Source organism: Schistocerca nitens, chromosome 4 (assembly GCF_023898315.1).
Source record: "Schistocerca nitens isolate TAMUIC-IGC-003100 chromosome 4, iqSchNite1.1, whole genome shotgun sequence".
Classification (NCBI taxonomy): Eukaryota; Metazoa; Arthropoda; class Insecta; order Orthoptera; family Acrididae; genus Schistocerca; species Schistocerca nitens.
This window is the reverse complement of record NC_064617.1, coordinates 71,073,057-71,082,105: the sequence shown is the minus strand read 5'-3', so window position 1 is coordinate 71,082,105 and position 9,049 is coordinate 71,073,057. Positions and strand designations below refer to the sequence as shown.

At 45.1% G+C, this 9,049-nt stretch overlaps 1 pseudogene; it reads left to right on the top strand.

Moving 5' to 3' along the window:
* The first annotated feature begins 8,603 nt into the window (after positions 1 to 8,603).
* LOC126254524 (5S ribosomal RNA) lies at positions 8,604 to 8,722 on the top strand (annotated as a pseudogene).
* The last annotated feature ends 327 nt before the right edge of the window (positions 8,723 to 9,049 follow it).

Here is a 9,049-nt window from a genome sequence, read left to right as displayed (position 1 = left end):
TCTTATGCTTTTGGATTGAGCCGAGTGTAACTGCTTTTCTGTTACGTCTTTCAGCTAGACATGTAAGGTGTCTAAACTCAACACCTATACCGACTCACTGTAGGGTTTACCAGTGTTTTCCAGATATAAATAAAAGCTCAATTGAGATAGGGTGGTAACATATTACCTAACTGATTTGATGCGCTGATGCAGAGAGACTTATATCATTTCCTCGGAGTAACAGGAAAATATTCTTGTGTTATTGCATTAGGTTTTCAGGTAAATCCTACGTCTTTTTATTGCAGTAATCACTTCGCCTGAAAAATATCGTGAGGCGTTTTCCGCTGGAAAACCCAGAAGGGTCGATTCAGTCGTCTAATAGGCAAGGGTTTTCTTCCACCGTGCACAATGGCACCATTCCTCGCGGTGTATGAGGGATGTATCCTCAGTATATTTACTGAGAGAGGTGGCTGTTAGGAACGTGTGTACAGTCTATTTCCAAATGAATATATGTATTTCGGACGCACATATTTTTATTAACGTATAACACACACACTACGAAACATGGGATACATACTTACGAATCTCTCAAGTTTAGATTACAGATGTTCAATATGTTCTCCACCAGCTACACGAACAATACCATATCGATGTCTGAATTCCTCCCATATTGGGTGAAATCTGGTATCACAGGACAGAGCGGATCAGGTTGTGGAAACTTTACTCCTCGAAAATGCACAGGTTCCTCTTTAAGACAACAAGGATCAGTTCATGGCTGAGGGCTGAAGTAACTTCTCAATAATAAGGTTTAAATAATTCCTTTTAAAAGACAAGGATTTAGAGAAACGGCTGAAGGCCATATTTAAGTAAAATTAAAATATCCTTAAATATTTCCTTTAAAGGCACAAGAATTTAGACAAACGGCTGAAGGCCTTACTTTCAATAAAATTAAAATATCTTCTCGGCCGAAGGTCCGAATAATATTTCAGATCAAGAAAAGAAATTCTTTAAAAGGCAAACATTAACCAATTTCGGCTAGAGGCCATATTAAGGAAAATTTGAATGAATTCCTCGGCTGAAAGCCCAATAATATTTCGAAATAATAAAAGGCAACCTTCAAAGACAAGCATTTACACAATACAACAGAAAACCATCTTAAGAAAACTTGAAATATCTTAACGGTTGAAGGGCCAAACAATTATTCAAAACAATTCAAGACAAACTTTATAATGAACATTTACACAGTACCGCTGAAAGCCACAAGTTTTAAAACAAACTCGGCTGAAGGCCTAAATACAGAGAAAATACGCATTTTAAGTAAAACACGCCTGAAGGCCTAATCTTAAAGTACTTCGCATAAGGTTCGGCTGAAGACCATATACTGAACATAAAACAGACAAAATTAATACACGGCTGAAGGCCTGGCACAGTACTTGCGACAAAAGAAAATTACAATCAGAAACAACAGAACAGTGGTGCTTAGAAGTGTTCCAAGGGTCGGCCTGAAGAGGTAACTCTAACGTAAAGTTAGGTGAGACAAGCAGCCAAGTAAGGTTAAATAATCGGATGGCAACCCGACCCACGGACGGCTGAAGGACCGACCAAAATCTAATCAATTCCCTTCCGCCCGACCAACGGCACAGCAACGGAAAGTATCAGCCGAGCACGAAGACACCAGCAGCACTACGCCTTCAACATTGGCGTCTAAAAACAGCCAAAGCACAATAACCACTCAAACACATGAACACCCCCAAAGGCTGTCGAGCTATACGCCGTGCCGGACAGCATCAACGCGGTGAGGAAACACACACTCGCTGCTCTGTCCCCAACGACCGACTGCCTACTCCAGTACGCAGACAACATTCATAACCGCTCAGTGGAAATCACACAAGCTACACACAGTTCCACGTAGACACTTGCACCAAGAACTCCGACAATCCAAACCAATCACTTTGGAACAACAAGGACGAGTCACAAGTCGACACATAATCGGTCGGTGACCAAATACACGTCGTCCGATGAGACGACCGACCGAACGACCAACCAAGGTCGTCTCCACTCAAGTCATGTGTATCAGCAACGGTCGGGCGAGTCTTGGCTGTCCGGAGCTCACTGCAGCACCATCCCGACTCAACCCGATGTCCGTTCGGGACTCGGAGACACGGCGACCCGGGCACTCTGGCTCGGACCCAACCGTGCAGGAGGAACACTTGCCCATTGAGCACCCGACATCTCTGCACAAGGAAGGAACCGACCCAAGCTCCGCAAGATGACCTACTGACGAGGCCCAGAAACGGCCAAAAGACCAAATACACGTGGCCCGATGAGACGACCGACCGAACGACCAAACAACTGTCGTTCCCGCTCCAGTCTCCTTCCGTCGGACAGTACATGTGTGTGGCCAGCGGTCGGCGAGTACTGGCTGTCGGGACCTCACTGGCGCTGCGTCCCCACTGAACGTCCACCCCCGACTCAACTCCAGAGACACAACGACCCGGAAATACCAGCGGATGCTTCAAAGATAATACGACAGTGTTCCTGTCGATAAGCGCTGCTGCTGCCACTCACGGGCAGGTAAGACAGAAACTTAGTGACACTAGTAAATCGAATAAGAAAACGAGGCGGCAGTACCGTAAAGAGAAGATGACAAACAACAAACGGCATGAACACGAGCCGCGCATGGCTCACTGGGGTAACCATGTCCATCGCCACTGATGCTATGGCAGTAAGGGTCTCATTCTTCTTCTAGCTTCTGTGGTAGTGTCGGTGCATAAACGTTTTCCTTGATGAATCCCCACAGGACCAAGAGACTGGACGTCATATTCGGTGACCGTGGAGGCCAGCTGAGAAGTTCTAACAAGGGAACCTCCCCATCGCACCCCCCTCAGATTTAGTTATACGTCGGCACAGTGGATAGGCCTTGAAAAACTGAACACAGATCAATCGAGAAAACAGGAAGAAGTTGTGTGGAATTATGAAAAAATAAGCAAAATATACAAACTGAGTAGTCCATGTGCAAGATAGGCAACATCAAGGACAATGTGAGCTCAACAAGCGCAGTGGTCCCGTGGTTAGCGTGAGCAGCTGTGGAACGAGAGGTCCTTGGTTCAATTCTTCCCTCAAGTGAAAATTTTAATTTTTTATTTTCAGTTTATGTGACAAAACTCTTATGTTTTCATCACTTTTTTGGGAATGATTATCACATCCACAAGAAAACCTAAATCGAGCAAGGTAGAAGAATCTTTTTACCCATTCGCCACGCGTACAAGTTAGGCGGGTCGACAAAATATTCCTGTCATGTGACGCACATGCCGTCACCAGTGTCGTATAGAAAATATCAGACGTGTTTTCCCGTGGAGGAATCGGTTGACCTATGACCTTGCGATCAAATGTTTTCGGTTCCCATTGGAAAGGCACGTCCTTTCGTCTACTAATCGCACGGTTTTGCGGTGCGGTCGCAAAACACAGACACTAAACTTATTGCAGTGAACAGAGACGTCAATGAACGAACGGACAGATCATAACTTTGCGAAAATAAAGAAAGTAAAATTTTCACTTGAGGGAAGACTTGAACCAAGGACATCTCGTTCTGCAGCTACTCACGCTAAGCACGGGACCACGGCGCTCCCGACCTCAAATCGCCCTTGATGTTGCCCATCTTGCGCATGGACTACTCAGTTTTTTATATTTTACTAATTTTTTGCACGGTTCCACACAACTTCTTCCTGTTTTCTCGATTGATCCGTGTACAGTTTTTCAAGGCCTATCCACTGTGCCAACGTATAACTAAATCTGAGGGGGGTGCGATGGGGAGGTTCCCTTGTAAGCCGCCGGCTGTTTGAAGGCCAGTCCACCGGCTCGGTAGAGTTTCATTCAGATATTCACGCACTTGCGAACACAAGTGTTGTAAAATGAAGCCGTCCTCGTTCAGCCTCGGAAATAAGAAGTTTTATGACGCAGCAAGATGCTGCTGATAGTTAAACGTGTTTCCATCAACGGAAAATGTGCCATAAACAGATGAGTGGATTATCACACATAAAAAATTGAGTTTGGCTGAATATCGTATATGTTCAGTATGTGCATGTGGATTCTGTAGGTCCCAAATTGAAACATTGTGATTGTTTGCTTTTTCATTAAGGTGGAAAGTCGCTTCCTCACTGAATACGATGCACTGTGCAAAAGTGTTATAACTATCAATAGCATTCAAATAATGGCTCTGAGCACTATCGGCCTTAACATCTGAGGTCATCAGTCCCCTAGAACTTAGAACTACTTAAACCTAACAAACCTAAGGACATCATACACATCCGTGTCCGAGACAGGATTCGGACCTGCGACCGTAGCAGTCGCGCGGTTCCGGACAATAGCATTCGGAAGATAGACTTGGGAAGAAGAGAAATTTATGGTACAACGTGACAAGAAGAATTGACCATTTGGTAGGCCACTTTCTGACGCATCAAGGGATCACCAATTTAGTACTGGAGAGAAGCTTGGGAGTAAAAATCGTAGGGAGAGACCAGGAGATGAATACAATAAGTAGTTTCAGAAAATATAGGTTGCATCAGTTACTCGGAGATGAAGAAGCTTGCACAGGATACAGTAGTATGAAGCTCGCCAGAAAATGCACGGCTTCGTAACCAACCGTACTTAAAAACACGGCAAATTGTTGTTGTATACACCTGTAACTCCCAACTGGCGCGACTAGTTGATTTTGTACTACTACGTTGGAAAGCAGTCTGAATTCGTGTGACATTTTCGTTGGAAACACGGAGGCAGCAGGTACTGTTTCATTTGCATACACATCCTGTGTCTACAAAGTGTCGATGCTGTATGCGAATGTTCCATCATTTGGAGGATCAGACTGGTACCTCAGCCTCAAAGTCTTCGCACTGTAATCACGGAATTATACTTCGCAAACTGGAGAACACAAAATGGATTCTGCTGCGGAGTCATCATTTTGCAGCATGTTACGGCAACTATGCATTCAAAAGACGACCGACTTCTAGCGGTAATGAATATAAACTAGACAATGTGTATGTTCCTCCAATAACCGAGTCGTGACGAAGCGATCAATAATTTTGTCAACATAATAATTTGTAACACTTTTTGAAATACCCTGTACAGCCTGGTGTATGTTTCAGATCTATGGATCCATGATGATGAAGAGAGAGGGTGAACCCTGTCTCGTAACATATTCCTCTGGAATAGCACCAAGCAGACTGCTGGGCTTGAAGTCAGACATATTACCATCAACACTGTCACATACATACCCTCACTCCATGAGATACTGTGAAACGGCTTGGATTTCAATCCAGGATACTGACGCAACGTCGGGTTTAGTTGTTTTACTCGAACAACTCTCCTCCCCTTGCGGTCAAATACTGGCGGTGAAGATGCCCTTCAGCATCAGGATCGAATAGAGCGCCGCCGAAAAGGCGTGCGCTAGCGACCTTGGCGGCGGAGGCGGGTGTTGCAACTCAGCTGATAAGTGAAGAAGGTTTTATCAGTGAAATTCGCCGAGGAAGGCTTTCTTCTCACACATCATTGCACAATTTATTCTTTTCTTGCGTCTGAAAGGCTTCTCTTATTTTTCCATTAGTGTATTCTATCTATTCGTTTAGTTCTACAAATATGAAGCGGATAAAAATAAAGCAGATTAGATTTTAACGTTCGATGGTAGACGAGGTGCAATGCAAGCGTTCCCCTGTATTGATTTTTGTGAGATATAGCTACTATGCCGAATCGTGATTTTTGAAAATCAAAATTTTAGCTTTTACAGAAGAGCTATATGCAAACTTTTGACGAGTAACTACGTGACGTAGTCAAACTATGTACTTGGATTTTACAAATATGTACCTGCCATAAAATTTGCATATGATGTCATAACCACATTTGAAAGTATTTATCGGTGTGGACAATTGTTTACAACTGTGAAGGGTTCAAATGGTTCAAATGGCTCTGAGCACTATGGGACTCAACTGCTGTGGTTATCAGTCCCCTAGAACTTAGAACTACTTAAACCTAACTAACCTAAGGACATCACACACATCCATGCCCGAGGCAGGATTCGAACCTGCGACCGTAGCAGTCCCACGGTTCCGGACTGCGCGCCTAGAACCGCGAGACCACCGCGGCCGGCAACTGTGAAGGGAAATGTCTCCTGTTAGAATGAAATTTACTGATTTTCGTATTGGGAAAATTTTCGAAGTAATCACCGCAAACAAAATTTCCTCCGAAGTGGAATTTATAGTACAGAGTTCAATTCAAGCATCAGGAAGAAAACATTAATCATCATTGTTGGTCTTTTATGTATTGCACTTTCGAAACAGATTTATCCATACATATTACAAAAATTGATGTATGTATCTATGTATGTTCCACATCTTCGCTATACCTCTGGACTGAAAGAGTTGCTACCTATCGAAGCGGTAGGGGGTGGGGCTGAACAACCAGAGCAGCCCACGTGAATGACAGTACTTTGTGACTTGCAACACAGTTTCAAACCCCTGCGAAACTTTATTTCGCTGACAACCTCGACAAAATGATGAAAGGAAAATAATTTATCTGTAGCAACGTTTTCGCTGTTCATGGCGTGAAACTTCCACATGAAACACGACGTTTTGATTTATTACTTCTCCACTCGGTGTTCATGACACATTTTCCAGACAGCATTCACAAGTACCGCTGAATGTGTCATCTGAATTTATCATTATACGATACGTAGTTCAGGAGATATGACGTGATAAACATTTCAGCTGCCTGAAAATGAAATGCAAAGCGAAATTCGCTAGAAATACACTTGAAATATGTGTAAAAATTCTTGTGAAACATATGAAATATATGAGAAATTTTATTTGGCACTTGCGTACGAGGTGAAACACCACTAAAGGCTAATCCTAAACCCCCAGAAGAATTTCAACCAAATTTGGTACCCATATTAGATACGACCTGGAAAGATGTACCATGGGGGTTAGAACCACCAGCCTCCCACTGGAGGGCGGGCAGTAACGTGGAAAGAGAAGAGAGGAAGAGGAGAGGGACAAAGATGAGAGGAGGAGGAGATGGAAAGGGGGGAAAGGAGCAGATAGACAGAAGGAAAAGCTGCAAGTGGACACAAACAGGGGGAAGGAGTGTATGAACAGGGAGAGGAGGAGATGGACCGACAGAGTGTCATAAGCAGATGGACAGAGGGTGGAGGAGGTGGACAGAGAGAGGGTCAGAAGGAGATGGACAAACGGGTGGAGGAGAAGGACAGAGAGAGGGTCAGAAGTAGATGGACAAAGGGGTGAAGGAGGTGGACAGAGAGAGGGGATGGGGATGTGGACACAGAGGGGGCAAGAATGAGATGGACAGAGAGAGGGTCAGAAGGAGATGAACAAAGGGATGGAGGAGATGGACAGAGAGAGGAGATGGGGATGTGGACTGAGAGGGGGAAAGGAGGCGATGTGACAGAGAGAGGGTCAGAAGGAGATGGACAAAGGGGTGACGGAGGTGGACAGAGAGAGGGGATGGGGATGTGGACACAGAGGGGGCAAGAATGAGATGGACAGAGAGAGGGTCAGAAGGAGATGAACAAAGGGATGCAGGAGATGGACAAAGAGAGGGGATGGGGATGTGGACTGAGAGGGGGAAAGGAGGCGATGTGACAGAGAGAGGGTCAGAAGGAGATGGACAAAGGCGTGGAGGAGATGGACAGAGAGAGGGTCAGAAGGAGATGGACAAAGGGGTGGAGGAGGTGGACAGAGAGAGGGGATGGGGATGTGGACAGAGAGGGGGCAAGGAGGGGATGGATAGAGAGAGGGTCAGAAGGAGTTGGACATAGGGGTGGAGGAGATGGACAGAGAGAGGGTCAGAAGGAGATGGACAAAGGTGTGGAGGAGGTGGACAGAGAGAGGGGATGGGGATGTGGACTGAGAGGATGCAAGGAGGAGATGGACAGAGAGAGGGTCAGAAGGAGATGGACAAAGGGGTGGAGGAGGTGGACAGAGAGAGGGGATGGGGATGTGGACAGAGAGGGGGTAAGGAGGAGATAGACAGATATGGGAGCAATAGGCAGGGAAGCAATAGAAGATTGGAATAAATATATACCTGGGCAATGCTGAGTAAAATATGTATGTATTACACACAAAAACCTTTATTGTGTACATGATCTTACACCTCGTTCTTTTAGCCCAAGTTAGCCTTTGAGTTTGATGTACAGAGAGACACAGTCATTTTGTAACACAAGAAGGCTCTGAAGACGAGCTGTTACTACCACTATTCAGGAGAAGATTTTGCACGTTGTCTATTCCATCGACAATGGGCGAGGTGTCGACAATGGGCGAGGTGGTGCAGTGGTTATGGCTCTGGACTCCCATTAGCGGTTGTAGTTCCGTGATTCTCGCAAAATTCTCCCCAAAAATGCTTGGAATTGTTCCTTGAAAATGGTGCGACCGCTTTCTTGTTCCATTTCTGTACTGTTCTACTTTCGCGCCTATCTCTAACAAATCGTTGTCAACAAAACTTGATCACTACTCTTAGATATAATTTTCCTCGTTACCTTTTTGAGTTTGGCATACGTCGCAGTTATAGTCATATCTTTTACTCGAAGTTTTTAGGTTTTCATTTATTTATTTCTCGAATACGCCAACGGCCTTGCCGCAGTGGTAACACCAGTTCCCGTCAAATCACCGATGTTAAGCGCTGTCGGGCTGGGCTAGCACTTGGATGGGCCACTGACTGAGTGTGTCGAGTACTGTTGGCAAGCGTGTTGCACTCAGCCCTTGTGAGGCCAATTGAAGAGCTACCTGACTGAGAAGTAGCAGCTCCGGTGACGAAAACTGAAACAGCCGGGAGAGGAGTGTGCTGACCACATGCCCCTCAGTTTCCGCATCCGGTGACGCCTAACTTCTGAGGATGACATGGCGGCCGATCGGTACTGTAGTGCCTTCCGACGCCTGCTCGAATACATTTAGACTAACTGATCAAAAGTATCCAGACTTCCATATATAGTGCGGAATTGGTCAATAGATGTAACAAGGGACGGACCTGACAGTATAAAAGGAAGTGGGAAATACTGTGTCAATGGAGA